This window comes from Chiloscyllium plagiosum, unplaced genomic scaffold, assembly GCF_037043375.1.
Source record: "Chiloscyllium plagiosum isolate Xiang-an unplaced genomic scaffold, Cpla_swu_hap1 HiC_scaffold_18, whole genome shotgun sequence".
Taxonomy (NCBI): domain Eukaryota; kingdom Metazoa; phylum Chordata; class Chondrichthyes; order Orectolobiformes; family Hemiscylliidae; genus Chiloscyllium; species Chiloscyllium plagiosum.
Window position 1 is genome coordinate 114,841,574 of NW_028270156.1, and position 21,960 is coordinate 114,863,533.

Here is a 21,960-nt window from a genome sequence, read left to right on the forward strand (position 1 = left end):
CTTTCACCTTTCTGTTTCCATTAGCTCGTTGTTTCATGGGACTTGTTTAATTTTGGCTATGTGGTGAGCATGGACGAGATACACCGAAGTATCTGTTTCTACGCGGTGGACCCCAATAACATTGTGTTGCTTACACCGGCTTTAAAGGATTACTTTTTAGCGGAGCTTGCCGTCGCAGTCTGTGGCACAATCATTTAGTCTGTTCGGAAGCATTTAACACGGAACACAAACAAAACTGGCAAACCAAATGCAGTTTTAGACACAGCGAGCATGAATGCTAAATGTGAGACAGTCCGGGGGCATGAGCCATAAAGTAATCTCACAACTAACAACAGGGCAATTCCAAACTACTCTTTCAAACATACTGGAGACTGAGTGCACCACCACTTCCGAGACAATGCTGAAAAGAGAGAAAGAAAGAACATAATAAGAGTGGGCCATAAAAAGTGAATTTCACCAATCACAGTCGCGATTAGATTACTTTTCCCTTCGGATGTGTCCAGGATGGAGATGAAGTAAATGGGAGAAATTCAATAACAAATGACATCGAAATTCATTGGAACGATTTTCTCATTGGCCAGAAAACCAAATAACGACGAGTCGAGTCACCGTAGGACTTTGTTTCACAACAGCGATGAAATAACAGTCTCCATTCGGTTCCAGTAAAATCTCAACTTGCCTGGAACGTGAAGCAACAGTAGAGCTGCATGCGATTTTCCGCGCGGGAGGCGAACACGATCATGACAGCACAGACACTTCGGAAAATTTGGCGCTTTACCACACCACAGTTAATTCCACAGGAAGCAAACTCATTTTTCTTCTGTTTCAAACAGAAATGCAGTAGGGGTCGAAACCGCATTTGAACAAGCGGCGTCGTTGGAGTTGATCAGCAGAAATGGCAGCGGTGGGATTCGAACCCACGCCTCTGTCGAGACTGGAGCCTTAATCCAGCGCCTTAGACCGCTCGGCCACACTACCAGCCGCCGGCGCCGCCCATTTTCTTGCACTTCCAATTGTGCTCCTGCATAACAACACATGCAAAGTCACGTGAAAAGGAGTCCACGACCCCTCTCCGACTCGCACAGCTGCTGGGATGTGCCCGTCTACAATATCAATTTCGCAGCAGATAATGATAGCCCATCAATCCAGACAAAAATCAATCTATCGTCTCAGACTCTTTTCAGCTACAAATGTATCTGTGAGTGCGTGAGAACATATGATCGGTTATGATTTGGTCAAATTACCATGAGCTGCTTGACATTACTGCAATTTCGATTCTTGCTTTGCTAAATGATTTCACCCATTGCTCGAAACAGGACACCTTTCACGTTTACACGGAACACGAAACACACCGGACTACAGGGAAAATGCACAAAGCTGAGCAGGCCGTGTTCCACATCATACCGTGCAGCAGAGTTACAGTCACTGTGTCTGTTTTGCAGAATAAGAGTCCCAAAGAATGTTCTCCACCCTAAAACCGGAGGTAGCATTACAATCCGAGAACGACAGATCACATTGTGAGAATGCTCTGACCTCGGAGCCAGTTCGAGATGCCACTTTCCTTGCATTTTACCTTAACCGTGCAATTTGCTGCAGAGATGCTCAGTCCTGGACATGAGCCTCATGGATACCAACTGAGTTGGAAACCTGTGTGGGAATCGAGGAGAAGCGACTCAATAAATTTTGCTAAATTCCATGGTGTTTATGAGAAATGCAGTTTGTGTTCACCTCAATCTAAAAGCCAGTTTCTGAACATAGTAACAGAAGTCAAAAGGTAATTACCTCACCCCACCCCCTCTCCGGAAGAGGTGCTAACTGCCCTTGAGTGCTTTTTGTTCTCGATGTGAAGAGCTCTCACGCCTGAGTCACCCTCACGTCTCTGGTTGCTGAGTGAATCACAAAGAAGGAATTTCACCAGAGCTGGAACTGCCTCACTTCCCCACTCGCCCTCCCCGTGTACATTTTCCTGCTCCTCAGTGATTTAAAGAAAACCAAATGGATGCGATGTCATTCTGTAGCCTCTCTGTCGATTCCTCCGTTTCAGTTCCGACGTGGCTTAGATCACGTGGCGCACCTTAATACTAGCGACGCTATGAAAGCACAAGTCCAGAGGTTCCTCTGAGAGTGTAATTTCTTTCATTGCTGTTGCTGATTGAATGAGCCACTAACGTGCGAACTGCTCCAAAACATGATTCAGGACCTCTGGTGCCAACTCTCGCACGTTGAATAACGACAGACAGCTTCCAAATGAGGTCTTTCAGAGACGACTTTGGGGTACATTTGACAGACAGACTAGTTCAGGAATCCGTGGTGCGCTGTGACACCAGCGCATCAGCTTCTTCCCTGTCTTTGAACCGGGCCGCCTGCGCAAGGAATGCAAATGCGGTACTGCTTTTCGTGAAAGGATCAGAAGGCGGTAACTACACTCTCAAACGGAATGGCATATGAACAGAACCAGGTTGGAGATAAACTTTACAATGCTTTGCACAGTAATTAAATGGAGTTGCATTACATTTCACTACGAGAGCACATTTGTTCAAGCAAATTCGAAGGCAGGTTTCCAGATAGGAAAGCAAGCAAGAAAGCTCCGTTCCTGACCATGTAAAGGTCCGCAGTTGAAGAACAAAGCAGTTTCTGCCCACTTTCGAAACGGGCACCTTTCGCGTGTAAGGCGAGCGTGATGACCACTTCACTACAGAAACCAGCCTCAGCCGGCCGTGCTGCGTCTCAGTGGCATCCAGCACTGACAGTTGAAGCCATTCTACCTTTCACCTTTCTGTTTCCATTAGCTCGTTGTTTCATGGGACTTGTTTAATTTTGGCTATGTGGTGAGCATGGACGAGATACACCGAAGTATCTGTTTCTACGCGGTGGACCCCAATAACATTGTGTTGCTTACACCGGCTTTAAAGGATTACTTTTTAGCGGAGCTTGCCGTCGCAGTCTGTGGCACAATCATTTAGTCTGTTCGGAAGCATTTAACACGGAACACAAACAAAACTGGCAAACCAAATGCAGTTTTAGACACAGCGAGCATGAATGCTAAATGTGAGACAGTCCGGGGGCATGAGCCATAAAGTAATCTCACAACTAACAACAGGGCAATTCCAAACTACTCTTTCAAACATACTGGAGACTGAGTGCACCACCACTTCCGAGACAATGCTGAAAAGAGAGAAAGAAAGAACATAATAAGAGTGGGCCATAAAAAGTGAATTTCACCAATCACAGTCGCGATTAGATTACCTTTCCCTTCGGATGTGTCCAGGATGGTGATGAAGTAAATGGGAGAAATTCAATAACAAATGACATCGAAATTCATTGGAACGATTTTCTCATTGGCCAGAAAACCAAATAACGACGAGTCGAGTCACCGTAGGACTTTGTTTCACAACAGCGATGAAATAACAGTCTCCATTCGGTTCCAGTAAAATCTCAACTTGCCTGGAACGTGAAGCAACAGTAGAGCTGCATGCGATTTTCCGCGCGGGAGGCGAACACGATCATGACAGCACAGACACTTCGGAAAATTTGGCGCTTTACCACACCACAGTTAATTCCACAGGAAGCAAACTCATTTTTCTTCTGTTTCAAACAGAAATGCAGTAGGGGTCGAAACCGCATTTGAACAAGCGGCGTCGTTGGAGTTGATCAGCAGAAATGGCAGCGGTGGGATTCGAACCCACGCCTCTGTCGAGACTGGAGCCTTAATCCAGCGCCTTAGACCGCTCGGCCACACTACCAGCCGCCGGCACCGCCCATTTTCTTGCACTTCCAATTGTGCTCCTGCATAACAACACATGCAAAGTCACGTGAAAAGGAGTCCACGACCCCTCTCCGACTCGCACAGCTGCTGGGATGTGCCCGTCTACAATATCAATTTCGCAGCAGATAATGATAGCCCATCAATCCAGACAAAAATCAATCTATCGTCTCAGACTCTTTTCAGCTACAAATGTATCTGTGAGTGCGTGAGAACATATGATCGGTTATGATTTGGTCAAATTACCATGAGCTGCTTGACATTACTGCAATTTCGATTCTTGCTTTGCTAAATGATTTCACCCATTGCTCGAAACAGGACACCTTTCACGTTTACACGGAACACGAAACACACCGGACTACAGGGAAAATGCACAAAGCTGAGCAGGCCGTGTTCCACATCATACCGTGCAGCAGAGTTACAGTCACTGTGTCTGTTTTGCAGAATAAGAGTCCCAAAGAATGTTCTCCACCCTAAAACCGGAGGTAGCATTACAATCCGAGAACGACAGATCACATTGTGAGAATGCTCTGACCTCGGAGCCAGTTCGAGATGCCACTTTCCTTGCCTTTTACCTTAACCGTGCAATTTGCTGCAGAGATGCTCAGTCCTGGACATGAGCCTCATGGATACCAACTGAGTTGGAAACCTGTGTGGGAATCGAGGAGAAGCGACTCAATAAATTTTGCTAAATTCCATGGTGTTTATGAGAAATGCAGTTTGTGTTCACCTCAATCTAAAAGCCAGTTTCTGAACATAGTAACAGAAGTCAAAAGGTAATTACCTCACCCCACCCCCTCTCCGGAAGAGGTGCTAACTGCCCTTGAGTGCTTTTTGTTCTCGATGTGAAGAGCTCTCACGCCTGAGTCACCCTCACGTCTCTGGTTGCTGAGTGAATCACAAAGAAGGAATTTCACCAGAGCTGGAACTGCCTCACTTCCCCACTCGCCCTCCCCGTGTACATTTTCCTGCTCCTCAGTGATTTAAAGAAAACCAAATGGATGCGATGTCATTCTGTAGCCTCTCTGTCGATTCCTCCGTTTCAGTTCCGACGTGGCTTAGATCACGTGGCGCACCTTAATACTAGCGACGCTATGAAAGCACAAGTCCAGAGGTTCCTCTGAGAGTGTAATTTCTTTCATTGCTGTTGCTGATTGAATGAGCCACTAACGTGCGAACTGCTCCAAAACATGATTCAGGACCTCTGGTGCCAACTCTCGCACGTTGAATAACGACAGACAGCTTCCAAATGAGGTCTTTCAGAGACGACTTTGGGGTACATTTGACAGACAGACTAGTTCAGGAATCCGTGGTGCGCTGTGACACCAGCGCATCAGCTTCTTCCCTGTCTTTGAACCGGGCCGCCTGCGCAAGGAATGCAAATGCGGTACTGCTTTTCGTGAAAGGATCAGAAGGCGGTAACTACACTCTCAAACGGAATGGCATATGAACAGAACCAGGTTGGAGATAAACTTTACAATGCTTTGCACAGTAATTAAATGGAGTTGCATTACATTTCACTACGAGAGCACATTTGTTCAAGCAAATTCGAAGGCAGGTTTCCAGATAGGAAAGCAAGCAAGAAAGCTCCGTTCCTGACCATGTAAAGGTCCGCAGTTGAAGAACAAAGCAGTTTCTGCCCACTTTCGAAACGGGCACCTTTCGCGTGTAAGGCGAGCGTGATGACCACTTCACTACAGACACCAGCCTCAGCCGGCCGTGCTGCGTCTCAGTGGCATCCAGCACTGACAGTTGAAGCCATTCTACCTTTCACCTTTCTGTTTCCATTAGCTCGTTGTTTCATGGGACTTGTTTAATTTTGGCTATGTGGTGAGCATGGACGAGATACACCGAAGTATCTGTTTCTACGCGGTGGACCCCAATAACATTGTGTTGCTTACACCGGCTTTAAAGGATTACTTTTTAGCGGAGCTTGCCGTCGCAGTCTGTGGCACAATCATTTAGTCTGTTCGGAAGCATTTAACACGGAACACAAACAAAACTGGCAAACCAAATGCAGTTTTAGACACAGCGAGCATGAATGCTAAATGTGAGACAGTCCGGGGGCATGAGCCATAAAGTAATCTCACAACTAACAACAGGGCAATTCCAAACTACTCTTTCAAACATACTGGAGACTGAGTGCACCACCACTTCCGAGACAATGCTGAAAAGAGAGAAAGAAAGAACATAATAAGAGTGGGCCATAAAAAGTGAATTTCACCAATCACAGTCGCGATTAGATTACCTTTCCCTTCGGATGTGTCCAGGATGGTGATGAAGTAAATGGGAGAAATTCAATAACAAATGACATCGAAATTCATTGGAACGATTTTCTCATTGGCCAGAAAACCAAATAACGACGAGTCGAGTCACCGTAGGACTTTGTTTCACAACAGCGATGAAATAACAGTCTCCATTCGGTTCCAGTAAAATCTCAACTTGCCTGGAACGTGAAGCAACAGTAGAGCTGCATGCGATTTTCCGCGCGGGAGGCGAACACGATCATGACAGTACAGACACGTCGGAAAATTTGGCGCTTTACCACACCACAGTTAACAAACTCATTTTTCTTCTGTTTCAAACAGAAATGCAGTAGGGGTCGAAACCGCATTTGAACAAGCGACGTCGTTGGAGTTGATCAGCAGAAATGGCAGCGGTGGGATTCGAACCCACGCCTCTGTCGAGACTGGAGCCTTAATCCAGCGCCTTAGACCGCTCGGCCACACTACCAGCCGCCGGCGCCGCCCATTTTCTTGCACTTCCAATTGTGCTCCTGCATAACAACACATGCAAAGTCACGTGAAAAGGAGTCCACGACCCCTCTCCGACTCGCACAGCTGCTGGGATGTGCCCGTCTACAATATCAATTTCGCAGCAGATAATGATAGCCCATCAATCCAGACAAAAATCAATCTATCGTCTCAGACTCTTTTCAGCTACAAATGTATCTGTGAGTGCGTGAGAACATATGATCGGTTATGATTTGGTCAAATTACCATGAGCTGCTTGACATTACTGCAATTTCGATTCTTGCTTTGCTAAATGATTTCACCCATTGCTCGAAACAGGACACCTTTCACGTTTACACGGAACACGAAACACACCGGACTACAGGGAAAATGCACAAAGCTGAGCAGGCCGTGTTCCACATCATACCGTGCAGCAGAGTTACAGTCACTGTGTCTGTTTTGCAGAATAAGAGTCCCAAAGAATGTTCTCCACCCTAAAACCGGAGGTAGCATTACAATCCGAGAACGACAGATCACATTGTGAGAATGCTCTGACCTCGGAGCCAGTTCGAGATGCCACTTTCCTTGCCTTTTACCTTAACCGTGCAATTTGCTGCAGAGATGCTCAGTCCTGGACATGAGCCTCATGGATACCAACTGAGTTGGAAACCTGTGTGGGAATCGAGGAGAAGCGACTCAATAAATTTTGCTAAATTCCATGGTGTTTATGAGAAATGCAGTTTGTGTTCACCTCAATCTAAAAGCCAGTTTCTGAACATAGTAACAGAAGTCAAAAGGTAATTACCTCACCCCACCCCCTCTCCGGAAGAGGTGCTAACTGCCCTTGAGTGCTTTTTGTTCTCGATGTGAAGAGCTCTCACGCCTGAGTCACCCTCACGTCTCTGGTTGCTGAGTGAATCACAAAGAAGGAACTTCACCAGAGCTGGAACTGCCTCACTTCCCCACTCGCCCTCCCCGTGTACATTTTCCTGCTCCTCAGTGATTTAAAGAAAACCAAATGGATGCGATGTCATTCTGTAGCCTCTCTGTCGATTCCTCCGTTTCAGTTCCGACGTGGCTTAGATCACGTGGCGCACCTTAATACTAGCGACGCTATGAAAGCACAAGTCCAGAGGTTCCTCTGAGAGTGTAATTTCTTTCATTGCTGTTGCTGATTGAATGAGCCACTAACGTGCGAACTGCTCCAAAACATGATTCAGGACCTCTGGTGCCAACTCTCGCACGTTGAATAACGACAGACAGCTTCCAAATGAGGTCTTTCAGAGACGACTTTGGGGTACATTTGACAGACAGACTAGTTCAGGAATCCGTGGTGCGCTGTGACACCAGCGCATCAGCTTCTTCCCTGTCTTTGAACCGGGCCGCCTGCGCAAGGAATGCAAATGCGGTACTGCTTTTCGTGAAAGGATCAGAAGGCGGTAACTACACTCTCAAACGGAATGGCATATGAACAGAACCAGGTTGGAGATAAACTTTACAATGCTTTGCACAGTAATTAAATGGAGTTGCATTACATTTCACTACGAGAGCACATTTGTTCAAGCAAATTCGAAGGCAGGTTTCCAGATAGGAAAGCAAGCAAGAAAGCTCCGTTCCTGACCATGTAAAGGTCCGCAGTTGAAGAACAAAGCAGTTTCTGCCCACTTTCGAAACGGGCACCTTTCGCGTGTAAGGCGAGCGTGATGACCACTTCACTACAGAAACCAGCCTCAGCCGGCCGTGCTGCGTCTCAGTGGCATCCAGCACTGACAGTTGAAGCCATTCTACCTTTCACCTTTCTGTTTCCATTAGCTCGTTGTTTCATGGGACTTGTTTAATTTTGGCTATGTGGTGAGCATGGACGAGATACACCGAAGTATCTGTTTCTACGCGGTGGACCCCAATAACATTGTGTTGCTTACACCGGCTTTAAAGGATTACTTTTTAGCGGAGCTTGCCGTCGCAGTCTGTGGCACAATCATTTAGTCTGTTCGGAAGCATTTAACACGGAACACAAACAAAACTGGCAAACCAAATGCAGTTTTAGACACAGCGAGCATGAATGCTAAATGTGAGACAGTCCGGGGGCTTGAGCCATAAAGTAATCTCACAACTAACAACAGGGCAATTCCAAACTACTCTTTCAAACATACTGGAGACTGAGTGCACCACCACTTCCGAGACAATGCTGAAAAGAGAGAAAGAAAGAACATAATAAGAGTGGGCCATAAAAAGTGAATTTCACCAATCACAGTCGCGATTAGATTACCTTTCCCTTCGGATGTGTCCAGGATGGAGATGAAGTAAATGGGAGAAATTCAATAACAAATGACATCGAAATTCATTGGAACGATTTTCTCATTGGCCAGAAAACCAAATAACGACGAGTCGAGTCACCGTAGGACTTTGTTTCACAACAGCGATGAAATAACAGTCTCCATTCGGTTCCAGTAAAATCTCAACTTGCCTGGAACGTGAAGCAACAGTAGAGCTGCATGCGATTTTCCGCGCGGGAGGCGAACACGATCATGACAGCACAGACACTTCGGAAAATTTGGCGCTTTACCACACCACAGTTAATTCCACAGGAAGCAAACTCATTTTTCTTCTGTTTCAAACAGAAATGCAGTAGGGGTCGAAACCGCATTTGAACAAGCGGCGTCGTTGGAGTTGATCAGCAGAAATGGCAGCGGTGGGATTCGAACCCACGCCTCTGTCGAGACTGGAGCCTTAATCCAGCGCCTTAGACCGCTCGGCCACACTACCAGCCGCCGGCGCCGCCCATTTTCTTGCACTTCCAATTGTGCTCCTGCATAACAACACATGCAAAGTCACGTGAAAAGGAGTCCACGACCCCTCTCCGACTCGCACAGCTGCTGGGATGTGCCCGTCTACAATATCAATTTCGCAGCAGATAATGATAGCCCATCAATCCAGACAAAAATCAATCTATCGTCTCAGACTCTTTTCAGCTACAAATGTATCTGTGAGTGCGTGAGAACATATGATCGGTTATGATTTGGTCAAATTACCATGAGCTGCTTGACATTACTGCAATTTCGATTCTTGCTTTGCTAAATGATTTCACCCATTGCTCGAAACAGGACACCTTTCACGTTTACACGGAACACGAAACACACCGGACTACAGGGAAAATGCACAAAGCTGAGCAGGCCGTGTTCCACATCATACCGTGCAGCAGAGTTACAGTCACTGTGTCTGTTTTGCAGAATAAGAGTCCCAAAGAATGTTCTCCACCCTAAAACCGGAGGTAGCATTACAATCCGAGAACGACAGATCACATTGTGAGAATGCTCTGACCTCGGAGCCAGTTCGAGATGCCACTTTCCTTGCCTTTTACCTTAACCGTGCAATTTGCTGCAGAGATGCTCAGTCCTGGACATGAGCCTCATGGATACCAACTGAGTTGGAAACCTGTGTGGGAATCGAGGAGAAGCGACTCAATAAATTTTGCTAAATTCCATGGTGTTTATGAGAAATGCAGTTTGTGTTCACCTCAATCTAAAAGCCAGTTTCTGAACATAGTAACAGAAGTCAAAAGGTAATTACCTCACCCCACCCCCTCTCCGGAAGAGGTGCTAACTGCCCTTGAGTGCTTTTTGTTCTCGATGTGAAGAGCTCTCACGCCTGAGTCACCCTCACGTCTCTGGTTGCTGAGTGAATCACAAAGAAGGAATTTCACCAGAGCTGGAACTGCCTCACTTCCCCACTCGCCCTCCCCGTGTACATTTTCCTGCTCCTCAGTGATTTAAAGAAAACCAAATGGATGCGATGTCATTCTGTAGCCTCTCTGTCGATTCCTCCGTTTCAGTTCCGACGTGGCTTAGATCACGTGGCGCACCTTAATACTAGCGACGCTATGAAAGCACAAGTCCAGAGGTTCCTCTGAGAGTGTAATTTCTTTCATTGCTGTTGCTGATTGAATGAGCCACTAACGTGCGAACTGCTCCAAAACATGATTCAGGACCTCTGGTGCCAACTCTCGCACGTTGAATAACGACAGACAGCTTCCAAATGAGGTCTTTCAGAGACGACTTTGGGGTACATTTGACAGACAGACTAGTTCAGGAATCCGTGGTGCGCTGTGACACCAGCGCATCAGCTGGTGTCACAGCGCACAATCATTTAGTCTGTTCGGAAGCATTTAACACGGAACACAAACAAAACTGGCAAACCAAATGCAGTTTTAGACACAGCGAGCATGAATGCTAAATGTGAGACAGTCCGGGGGCATGAGCCATAAAGTAATCTCACAACTAACAACAGGGCAATTCCAAACTACTCTTTCAAACATACTGGAGACTGAGTGCACCACCACTTCCGAGACAATGCTGAAAAGAGAGAAAGAAAGAACATAATAAGAGTGGGCCATAAAAAGTGAATTTCACCAATCACAGTCGCGATTAGATTACCTTTCCCTTCGGATGTGTCCAGGATGGAGATGAAGTAAATGGGAGAAATTCAATAACAAATGACATCGAAATTCATTGGAACGATTTTCTCATTGGCCAGAAAACCAAATAACGACGAGTCGAGTCACCGTAGGACTTTGTTTCACAACAGCGAAGAAATAACAGTCTCCATTCGGTTCCAGTAAAATCTCAACTTGCCTGGAACGTGAAGCAACAGTAGAGCTGCATGCGATTTTCCGCGCGGGAGGCGAACACGATCATGACAGCACAGACACTTCGGAAAATTTGGCGCTTTACCACACCACAGTTACTTCCACAGGAAGCAAACTCATTTTTCTTCTGTTTCAAACAGAAATGCAGTAGGGGTCGAAACCGCATTTGAACAAGCGGCGTCGTTGGAGTTGATCAGCAGAAATGGCAGCGGTGGGATTCGAACCCACGCCTCTGTCGAGACTGGAGCCTTAATCCAGCGCCTTAGACCGCTCGGCCACACTACCAGCCGCTGGCGCCGCCCATTTTCTTGCACTTCCAATTGTGCTCCTGCATAACAACACATGCAAAGTCACGTGAAAAGGAGTCCACGACCCCTCTCCGACTCGCACAGCTGCTGGGATGTGCCCGTCTACAATATCAATTTCGCAGCAGATAATGATAGCCCATCAATCCAGACAAAAATCAATCTATCGTCTCAGACTCTTTTCAGCTACAAATGTATCTGTGAGTGCGTGAGAACATATGATCGGTTATGATTTGGTCAAATTACCATGAGCTGCTTGACATTACTGCAATTTCGATTCTTGCTTTGCTAAATGATTTCACCCATTGCTCGAAACAGGACACCTTTCACGTTTACACGGAACACGAAACACACCGGACTACAGGGAAAATGCACAAAGCTGAGCAGGCCGTGTTCCACATCATACCGTGCAGCAGAGTTACAGTCACTGTGTCTGTTTTGCAGAATAAGAGTCCCAAAGAATGTTCTCCACCCTAAAACCGGAGGTAGCATTACAATCCGAGAACGACAGATCACATTGTGAGAATGCTCTGACCTCGGAGCCAGTTCGAGATGCCACTTTCCTTGCCTTTTACCTTAACCGTGCAATTTGCTGCAGAGATGCTCAGTCCTGGACATGAGCCTCATGGATACCAACTGAGTTGGAAACCTGTGTGGGAATCGAGGAGAAGCGACTCAATAAATTTTGCTAAATTCCATGGTGTTTATGAGAAATGCAGTTTGTGTTCACCTCAATCTAAAAGCCAGTTTCTGAACATAGTAACAGAAGTCAAAAGGTAATTACCTCACCCCACCCCCTCTCCGGAAGAGGTGCTAACTGCCCTTGAGTGCTTTTTGTTCTCGATGTGAAGAGCTCTCACGCCTGAGTCACCCTCACGTCTCTGGTTGCTGAGTGAATCACAAAGAAGGAATTTCACCAGAGCTGGAACTGCCTCACTTCCCCACTCGCCCTCCCCGTGTACATTTTCCTGCTCCTCAGTGATTTAAAGAAAACCAAATGGATGCGATGTCATTCTGTAGCCTCTCTGTCGATTCCTCCGTTTCAGTTCCGACGTGGCTTAGATCACGTGGCGCACCTTAATACTAGCGACGCTATGAAAGCACAAGTCCAGAGGTTCCTCTGAGAGTGTAATTTCTTTCATTGCTGTTGCTGATTGAATGAGCCACTAACGTGCGAACTGCTCCAAAACATGATTCAGGACCTCTGGTGCCAACTCTCGCACGTTGAATAACGACAGACAGCTTCCAAATGAGGTCTTTCAGAGACGACTTTGGGGTACATTTGACAGACAGACTAGTTCAGGAATCCGTGGTGCGCTGTGACACCAGCGCATCAGCTTCTTCCCTGTCTTTGAACCGGGCCGCCTGCGCAAGGAATGCAAATGCGGTACTGCTTTTCGTGAAAGGATCAGAAGGCGGTAACTACACTCTCAAACGGAATGGCATATGAACAGAACCAGGTTGGAGATAAACTTTACAATGCTTTGCACAGTAATTAAATGGAGTTGCATTACATTTCACTACGAGAGCACATTTGTTCAAGCAAATTCGAAGGCAGGTTTCCAGATAGGAAAGCAAGCAAGAAAGCTCCGTTCCTGACCATGTAAAGGTCCGCAGTTGAAGAACAAAGCAGTTTCTGCCCACTTTCGAAACGGGCACCTTTCGCGTGTAAGGCGAGCGTGATGACCACTTCACTACAGAAACCAGCCTCAGCCGGCCGTGCTGCGTCTCAGTGGCATCCAGCACTGACAGTTGAAGCCATTCTACCTTTCACCTTTCTGTTTCCATTAGCTCGTTGTTTCATGGGACTTGTTTAATTTTGGCTATGTGGTGAGCATGGACGAGATACACCGAAGTATCTGTTTCTACGCGGTGGACCCCAATAACATTGTGTTGCTTACACCGGCTTTAAAGGATTACTTTTTAGCGGAGCTTGCCGTCGCAGTCTGTGGCACAATCATTTAGTCTGTTCGGAAGCATTTAACACGGAACACAAACAAAACTGGCAAACCAAATGCAGTTTTAGACACAGCGAGCATGAATGCTAAATGTGAGACAGTCCGGGGGCATGAGCCATAAAGTAATCTCACAACTAACAACAGGGCAATTCCAAACTACTCTTTCAAACATACTGGAGACTGAGTGCACCACCACTTCCGAGACAATGCTGAAAAGAGAGAAAGAAAGAACATAATAAGAGTGGGCCATAAAAAGTGAATTTCACCAATCACAGTCGCGATTAGATTACCTTTCCCTTCGGATGTGTCCAGGATGGAGATGAAGTAAATGGGAGAAATTCAATAACAAATGACATCGAAATTCATTGGAACGATTTTCTCATTGGCCAGAAAACCAAATAACGACGATTCGAGTCACCGTAGGACTTTGTTTCACAACAGCGAAGAAATAACAGTCTCCATTCGGTTCCAGTAAAATCTCAACTTGCCTGGAACGTGAAGCAACAGTAGAGCTGCATGCGATTTTCCGCGCGGGAGGCGAACACGATCATGACAGCACAGACACTTCGGAAAATTTGGCGCTTTACCACACCACAGTTAATTCCACAGCAAGCAAACTCATTTTTCTTCTGTTTCAAACAGAAATGCAGTAGGGGTCGAAACCGCATTTGAACAAGCGGCGTCGTTGGAGTTGATCAGCAGAAATGGCAGCGGTGGGATTCGAACCCACGCCTCTGTCGAGACTGGAGCCTTAATCCAGCGCCTTAGACCGCTCGGCCACACTACCAGCCGCCGGCGCCGCCCATTTTCTTGCACTTCCAATTGTGCACCTGCATAACAACACATGCAAAGTCACGTGAAAAGGAGTCCACGACCCCTCTCCGACTCGCACAGCTGCTGGGATGTGCCCGTCTACAATATCAATTTCGCAGCAGATAATGATAGCCCATCAATCCAGACAAAAATCAATCTATCGTCTCAGACTCTTTTCAGCTACAAATGTATCTGTGAGTGCGTGAGAACATATGATCGGTTATGATTTGGTCAAATTACCATGAGCTGCTTGACATTACTGCAATTTCGATTCTTGCTTTGCTAAATGATTTCACCCATTGCTCGAAACAGGACACCTTTCACGTTTACACGGAACACGAAACACACCGGACTACAGGGAAAATGCACAAAGCTGAGCAGGCCGTGTTCCACATCATACCGTGCAGCAGAGTTACAGTCACTGTGTCTGTTTTGCAGAATAAGAGTCCCAAAGAATGTTCTCCACCCTAAAACCGGAGGTAGCATTACAATCCGAGAACGACAGATCACATTGTGAGAATGCTCTGACCTCGGAGCCAGTTCGAGATGCCACTTTCCTTGCCTTTTACCTTAACCGTGCAATTTGCTGCAGAGATGCTCAGTCCTGGACATGAGCCTCATGGATACCAACTGAGTTGGAAACCTGTGTGGGAATCGAGGAGAAGCGACTCAATAAATTTTGCTAAATTCCATGGTGTTTATGAGAAATGCAGTTTGTGTTCACCTCAATCTAAAAGCCAGTTTCTGAACATAGTAACAGAAGTCAAAAGGTAATTACCTCACCCCACCCCCTCTCCGGAAGAGGTGCTAACTGCCCTTGAGTGCTTTTTGTTCTCGATGTGAAGAGCTCTCACGCCTGAGTCACCCTCACGTCTCTGGTTGCTGAGTGAATCACAAAGAAGGAACTTCACCAGAGCTGGAACTGCCTCACTTCCCCACTCGCCCTCCCCGTGTACATTTTCCTGCTCCTCAGTGATTTAAAGAAAACCAAATGGATGCGATGTCATTCTGTAGCCTCTCTGTCGATTCCTCCGTTTCAGTTCCGACGTGGCTTAGATCACGTGGCGCACCTTAATACTAGCGACGCTATGAAAGCACAAGTCCAGAGGTTCCTCTGAGAGTGTAATTTCTTTCATTGCTGTTGCTGATTGAATGAGCCACTAACGTGCGAACTGCTCCAAAACATGATTCAGGACCTCTGGTGCCAACTCTCGCACGTTGAATAACGACAGACAGCTTCCAAATGAGGTCTTTCAGAGACGACTTTGGGGTACATTTGACAGACAGACTAGTTCAGGAATCCGTGGTGCGCTGTGACACCAGCGCATCAGCTGGTGTCACAGCGCACAATCATTTAGTCTGTTCGGAAGCATTTAACACGGAACACAAACAAAACTGGCAAACCAAATGCAGTTTTAGACACAGCGAGCATGAATGCTAAATGTGAGACAGTCCGGGGGCATGAGCCATAAAGTAATCTCACAACTAACAACAGGGCAATTCCAAACTACTCTTTCAAACATACTGGAGACTGAGTGCACCACCACTTCCGAGACAATGCTGAAAAGAGAGAAAGAAAGAACATAATAAGAGTGGGCCATAAAAAGTGAATTTCACCAATCACAGTCGCGATTAGATTACCTTTCCCTTCGGATGTGTCCAGGATGGAGATGAAGTAAATGGGAGAAATTCAATAACAAATGACATCGAAATTCATTGGAACGATTTTCTCATTGGCCAGAAAACCAAATAACGACGAGTCGAGTCACCGTAGGACTTTGTTTCACAACAGCGAAGAAATAACAGTCTCCATTCGGTTCCAGTAAAATCTCAACTTGCCTGGAACGTGAAGCAACAGTAGAGCTGCATGCGATTTTCCGCGCGGGAGGCGAACACGATCATGACAGCACAGACACTTCGGAAAATTTGGCGCTTTACCACACCACAGTTACTTCCACAGGAAGCAAACTCATTTTTCTTCTGTTTCAAACAGAAATGCAGTAGGGGTCGAAACCGCATTTGAACAAGCGGCGTCGTTGGAGTTGATCAGCAGAAATGGCAGCGGTGGGATTCGAACCCACGCCTCTGTCGAGACTGGAGCCTTAATCCAGCGCCTTAGACCGCTCGGCCACACTACCAGCCGCTGGCGCCGCCCATTTTCTTGCACTTCCAATTGTGCTCCTGCATAACAACACATGCAAAGTCACGTGAAAAGGAGTCCACGACCCCTCTCCGACTCGCACAGCTGCTGGGATGTGCCCGTCTACAATATCAATTTCGCAGCAGATAATGATAGCCCATCAATCCAGACAAAAATCAATCTATCGTCTCAGACTCTTTTCAGCTACAAATGTATCTGTGAGTGCGTGAGAACATATGATCGGTTATGATTTGGTCAAATTACCATGAGCTGCTTGACATTACTGCAATTTCGATTCTTGCTTTGCTAAATGATTTCACCCATTGCTCGAAACAGGACACCTTTCACGTTTACACGGAACACGAAACACACCGGACTACAGGGAAAATGCACAAAGCTGAGCAGGCCGTGTTCCACATCATACCGTGCAGCAGAGTTACAGTCACTGTGTCTGTTTTGCAGAATAAGAGTCCCAAAGAATGTTCTCCACCCTAAAACCGGAGGTAGCATTACAATCCGAGAACGACAGATCACATTGTGAGAATGCTCTGACCTCGGAGCCAGTTCGAGATGCCACTTTCCTTGCCTTTTACCTTAACCGTGCAATTTGCTGCAGAGATGCTCAGTCCTGGACATGAGCCTCATGGATACCAACTGAGTTGGAAACCTGTGTGGGAATCGAGGAGAAGCGACTCAATAAATTTTGCTAAATTCCATGGTGTTTATGAGAAATGCAGTTTGTGTTCACCTCAATCTAAAAGCCAGTTTCTGAACATAGTAACAGAAGTCAAAAGGTAATTACCTCACCCCACCCCCTCTCCGGAAGAGGTGCTAACTGCCCTTGAGTGCTTTTTGTTCTCGATGTGAAGAGCTCTCACGCCTGAGTCACCCTCACGTCTCTGGTTGCTGAGTGAATCACAAAGAAGGAATTTCACCAGAGCTGGAACTGCCTCACTTCCCCACTCGCCCTCCCCGTGTACATTTTCCTGCTCCTCAGTGATTTAAAGAAAACCAAATGGATGCGATGTCATTCTGTAGCCTCTCTGTCGATTCCTCCGTTTCAGTTCCGACGTGGCTTAGATCACGTGGCGCACCTTAATACTAGCGACGCTATGAAAGCACAAGTCCAGAGGTTCCTCTGAGAGTGTAATTTCTTTCATTGCTGTTGCTGATTGAATGAGCCACTAACGTGCGAACTGCTCCAAAACATGATTCAGGACCTCTGGTGCCAACTCTCGCACGTTGAATAACGACAGACAGCTTCCAAATGAGGTCTTTCAGAGACGACTTTGGGGTACATTTGACAGACAGACTAGTTCAGGAATCCGTGGTGCGCTGTGACACCAGCGCATCAGCTTCTTCCCTGTCTTTGAACCGGGCCGCCTGCGCAAGGAATGCAAATGCGGTACTGCTTTTCGTGAAAGGATCAGAAGGCGGTAACTACACTCTCAAACGGAATGGCATATGAACAGAACCAGGTTGGAGATAAACTTTACAATGCTTTGCACAGTAATTAAATGGAGTTGCATTACATTTCACTACGAGAGCACATTTGTTCAAGCAAATTCGAAGGCAGGTTTCCAGATAGGAAAGCAAGCAAGAAAGCTCCGTTCCTGACCATGTAAAGGTCCGCAGTTGAAGAACAAAGCAGTTTCTGCCCACTTTCGAAACGGGCACCTTTCGCGTGTAAGGCGAGCGTGATGACCACTTCACTACAGAAACCAGCCTCAGCCGGCCGTGCTGCGTCTCAGTGGCATCCAGCACTGACAGTTGAAGCCATTCTACCTTTCACCTTTCTGTTTCCATTAGCTCGTTGTTTCATGGGACTTGTTTAATTTTGGCTATGTGGTGAGCATGGACGAGATACACCGAAGTATCTGTTTCTACGCGGTGGACCCCAATAACATTGTGTTGCTTACACCGGCTTTAAAGGATTACTTTTTAGCGGAGCTTGCCGTCGCAGTCTGTGGCACAATCATTTAGTCTGTTCGGAAGCATTTAACACGGAACACAAACAAAACTGGCAAACCAAATGCAGTTTTAGACACAGCGAGCATGAATGCTAAATGTGAGACAGTCCGGGGGCATGAGCCATAAAGTAATCTCACAACTAACAACAGGGCAATTCCAAACTACTCTTTCAAACATACTGGAGACTGAGTGCACCACCACTTCCGAGACAATGCTGAAAAGAGAGAAAGAAAGAACATAATAAGAGTGGGCCATAAAAAGTGAATTTCACCAATCACAGTCGCGATTAGATTACCTTTCCCTTCGGATGTGTCCAGGATGGAGATGAAGTAAATGGGAGAAATTCAATAACAAATGACATCGAAATTCATTGGAACGATTTTCTCATTGGCCAGAAAACCAAATAACGACGATTCGAGTCACCGTAGGACTTTGTTTCACAACAGCGAAGAAATAACAGTCTCCATTCGGTTCCAGTAAAATCTCAACTTGCCTGGAACGTGAAGCAACAGTAGAGCTGCATGCGATTTTCCGCGCGGGAGGCGAACACGATCATGACAGCACAGACACTTCGGAAAATTTGGCGCTTTACCACACCACAGTTAATTCCACAGGAAGCAAACTCATTTTTCTTCTGTTTCAAACAGAAATGCAGTAGGGGTCGAAACCGCATTTGAACAAGCGGCGTCGTTGGAGTTGATCAGCAGAAATGGCAGCGGTGGGATTCGAACCCACGCCTCTGTCGAGACTGGAGCCTTAATCCAGCGCCTTAGACCGCTCGGCCACACTACCAGCCGCCGGCGCCGCCCATTTTCTTGCACTTCCAATTGTGCACCTGCATAACAACACATGCAAAGTCACGTGAAAAGGAGTCCACGACCCCTCTCCGACTCGCACAGCTGCTGGGATGTGCCCGTCTACAATATCAATTTCGCAGCAGATAATGATAGCCCATCAATCCAGACAAAAATCAATCTATCGTCTCAGACTCTTTTCAGCTACAAATGTATCTGTGAGTGCGTGAGAACATATGATCGGTTATGATTTGGTCAAATTACCATGAGCTGCTTGACATTACTGCAATTTCGATTCTTGCTTTGCTAAATGATTTCACCCATTGCTCGAAACAGGACACCTTTCACGTTTACACGGAACACGAAACACACCGGACTACAGGGAAAATGCACAAAGCTGAGCAGGCCGTGTTCCACATCATACCGTGCAGCAGAGTTACAGTCACTGTGTCTGTTTTGCAGAATAAGAGTCCCAAAGAATGTTCTCCACCCTAAAACCGGAGGTAGCATTACAATCCGAGAACGACAGATCACATTGTGAGAATGCTCTGACCTCGGAGCCAGTTCGAGATGCCACTTTCCTTGCCTTTTACCTTAACCGTGCAATTTGCTGCAGAGATGCTCAGTCCTGGACATGAGCCTCATGGATACCAACTGAGTTGGAAACCTGTGTGGGAATCGAGGAGAAGCGACTCAATAAATTTTGCTAAATTCCATGGTGTTTATGAGAAATGCAGTTTGTGTTCACCTCAATCTAAAAGCCAGTTTCTGAACATAGTAACAGAAGTCAAAAGGTAATTACCTCACCCCACCCCCTCTCCGGAAGAGGTGCTAACTGCCCTTGAGTGCTTTTTGTTCTCGATGTGAAGAGCTCTCACGCCTGAGTCACCCTCACGTCTCTGGTTGCTGAGTGAATCACAAAGAAGGAATTTCACCAGAGCTGGAACTGCCTCACTTCCCCACTCGCCCTCCCCGTGTACATTTTCCTGCTCCTCAGTGATTTAAAGAAAACCAAATGGATGCGATGTCATTCTGTAGCCTCTCTGTCGATTCCTCCGTTTCAGTTCCGACGTGGCTTAGATCACGTGGCGCACCTTAATACTAGCGACGCTATGAAAGCACAAGTCCAGAGGTTCCTCTGAGAGTGTAATTTCTTTCATTGCTGTTGCTGATTGAATGAGCCACTAACGTGCGAACTGCTCCAAAACATGATTCAGGACCTCTGGTGCCAACTCTCGCACGTTGAATAACGACAGACAGCTTCCAAATGAGGTCTTTCAGAGACGACTTTGGGGTACATTTGACAGACAGACTAGTTCAGGAATCCGTGGTGCGCTGTGACACCAGCGCATCAGCTTCTTCCCTGTCTTTGAACCGGGCCGCCTGCGCAAGGAATGCAAATGCGGTACTGCTTTTCGTGAAAGGATCAGAAGGCGGTAACTACACTCTCAAACGGAATGGCATATGAACAGAACAAGGTTGGAGATAAACTTTACAATGCTTTGCACAGTAATTAAATGGAGTTGCATTACATTTCACTACGAGAGCACATTTGTTCAAGCAAATTCGAAGGCAGGTTTCCAGATAGGAAAGCAAGCAAGAAAGCTCCGTTCCTGACCATGTAAAGGTCCGCAGTTGAAGAACAAAGCAGTTTCTGCCCACTTTCGAAACGGGCACCTTTCGCGTGTAAGGCGAGCGTGATGACCACTTCACTACAGAAACCAGCCTCAGCCGGCCGTGCTGCGTCTCAGTGGCATCCAGCACTGACAGTTGAAGCCATTCTACCTTTCACCTTTCTGTTTCCATTAGCTCGTTGTTTCATGGGACTTGTTTAATTTTGGCTATGTGGTGAGCATGGACGAGATACACCGAAGTATCTGTTTCTACGCGGTGGACCCCAATAACATTGTGTTGCTTACACCGGCTTTAAAGGATTACTTTTTAGCGGAGCTTGCCGTCGCAGTCTGTGGCACAATCATTTAGTCTGTTCGGAAGCATTTAACACGGAACACAAACAAAACTGGCAAACCAAATGCAGTTTTAGACACAGCGAGCATGAATGCTAAATGTGAGACAGTCCGGGGGCATGAGCCATAAAGTAATCTCACAACTAACAACAGGGCAATTCCAAACTACTCTTTCAAACATACTGGAGACTGAGTGCACCACCACTTCCGAGACAATGCTGAAAAGAGAGAAAGAAAGAACATAATAAGAGTGGGCCATAAAAAGTGAACTTCACCAATCACAGTCGCGATTAGATTACCTTTCCCTTCGGATGTGTCCAGGATGGAGATGAAGTAAATGGGAGAAATTCAATAACAAATGACATCGAAATTCATTGGAACGATTTTCTCATTGGCCAGAAAACCAAATAACGACGATTCGAGTCACCGTAGGACTTTGTTTCACAACAGCGAAGAAATAACAGTCTCCATTCGGTTCCAGTAAAATCTCAACTTGCCTGGAACGTGAAGCAACAGTAGAGCTGCATGCGATTTTCCGCGCGGGAGGCGAACACGATCATGACAGCACAGACACTTCGGAAAATTTGGCGCTTTACCACACCACAGTTAATTCCACAGGAAGCAAACTCATTTTTCTTCTGTTTCAAACAGAAATGCAGTAGGGGTCGAAACCGCATTTGAACAAGCGGCGTCGTTGGAGTTGATCAGCAGAAATGGCAGCGGTGGGATTCGAACCCACGCCTCTGTCGAGACTGGAGCCTTAATCCAGCGCCTTAGACCGCTCGGCCACACTACCAGCCGCCGGCGCCGCCCATTTTCTTGCACTTCCAATTGTGCACCTGCATAACAACACATGCAAAGTCACGTGAAAA

At 46.6% G+C, this 21,960-nt stretch overlaps 9 non-coding genes across 9 annotated transcripts; all 9 read right to left on the reverse strand.

The window, feature by feature from the left end:
• Positions 1 to 896: 896 nt before the first annotated feature.
• Positions 897 to 978, reverse strand: trnal-aag (transfer RNA leucine (anticodon AAG)). The gene has a single exon. It is a non-coding gene; the product is annotated as a tRNA-Leu (tRNA).
• Positions 979 to 3,661: 2,683 nt separating this feature from the next.
• On the reverse strand, positions 3,662 to 3,743 carry trnal-aag (transfer RNA leucine (anticodon AAG)). Its single transcript has one exon. It is a non-coding gene; the product is annotated as a tRNA-Leu (tRNA).
• A 2,671-nt stretch (positions 3,744 to 6,414) lies between these two features.
• trnal-aag (transfer RNA leucine (anticodon AAG)) lies at positions 6,415 to 6,496 on the reverse strand. Its single transcript has one exon. It is a non-coding gene; the product is annotated as a tRNA-Leu (tRNA).
• Positions 6,497 to 9,179: 2,683 nt separating this feature from the next.
• trnal-aag (transfer RNA leucine (anticodon AAG)) lies at positions 9,180 to 9,261 on the reverse strand. The gene has a single exon. It is a non-coding gene; the product is annotated as a tRNA-Leu (tRNA).
• Positions 9,262 to 11,343: 2,082 nt separating this feature from the next.
• trnal-aag (transfer RNA leucine (anticodon AAG)) lies at positions 11,344 to 11,425 on the reverse strand. The gene has a single exon. It is a non-coding gene; the product is annotated as a tRNA-Leu (tRNA).
• Positions 11,426 to 14,108: 2,683 nt separating this feature from the next.
• trnal-aag (transfer RNA leucine (anticodon AAG)) lies at positions 14,109 to 14,190 on the reverse strand. The gene has a single exon. It is a non-coding gene; the product is annotated as a tRNA-Leu (tRNA).
• A 2,082-nt stretch (positions 14,191 to 16,272) lies between these two features.
• trnal-aag (transfer RNA leucine (anticodon AAG)) lies at positions 16,273 to 16,354 on the reverse strand. The gene has a single exon. It is a non-coding gene; the product is annotated as a tRNA-Leu (tRNA).
• A 2,683-nt stretch (positions 16,355 to 19,037) lies between these two features.
• trnal-aag (transfer RNA leucine (anticodon AAG)) lies at positions 19,038 to 19,119 on the reverse strand. The gene has a single exon. It is a non-coding gene; the product is annotated as a tRNA-Leu (tRNA).
• A 2,683-nt stretch (positions 19,120 to 21,802) lies between these two features.
• Positions 21,803 to 21,884, reverse strand: trnal-aag (transfer RNA leucine (anticodon AAG)). Its single transcript has one exon. It is a non-coding gene; the product is annotated as a tRNA-Leu (tRNA).
• Positions 21,885 to 21,960: the final 76 nt, after the last annotated feature.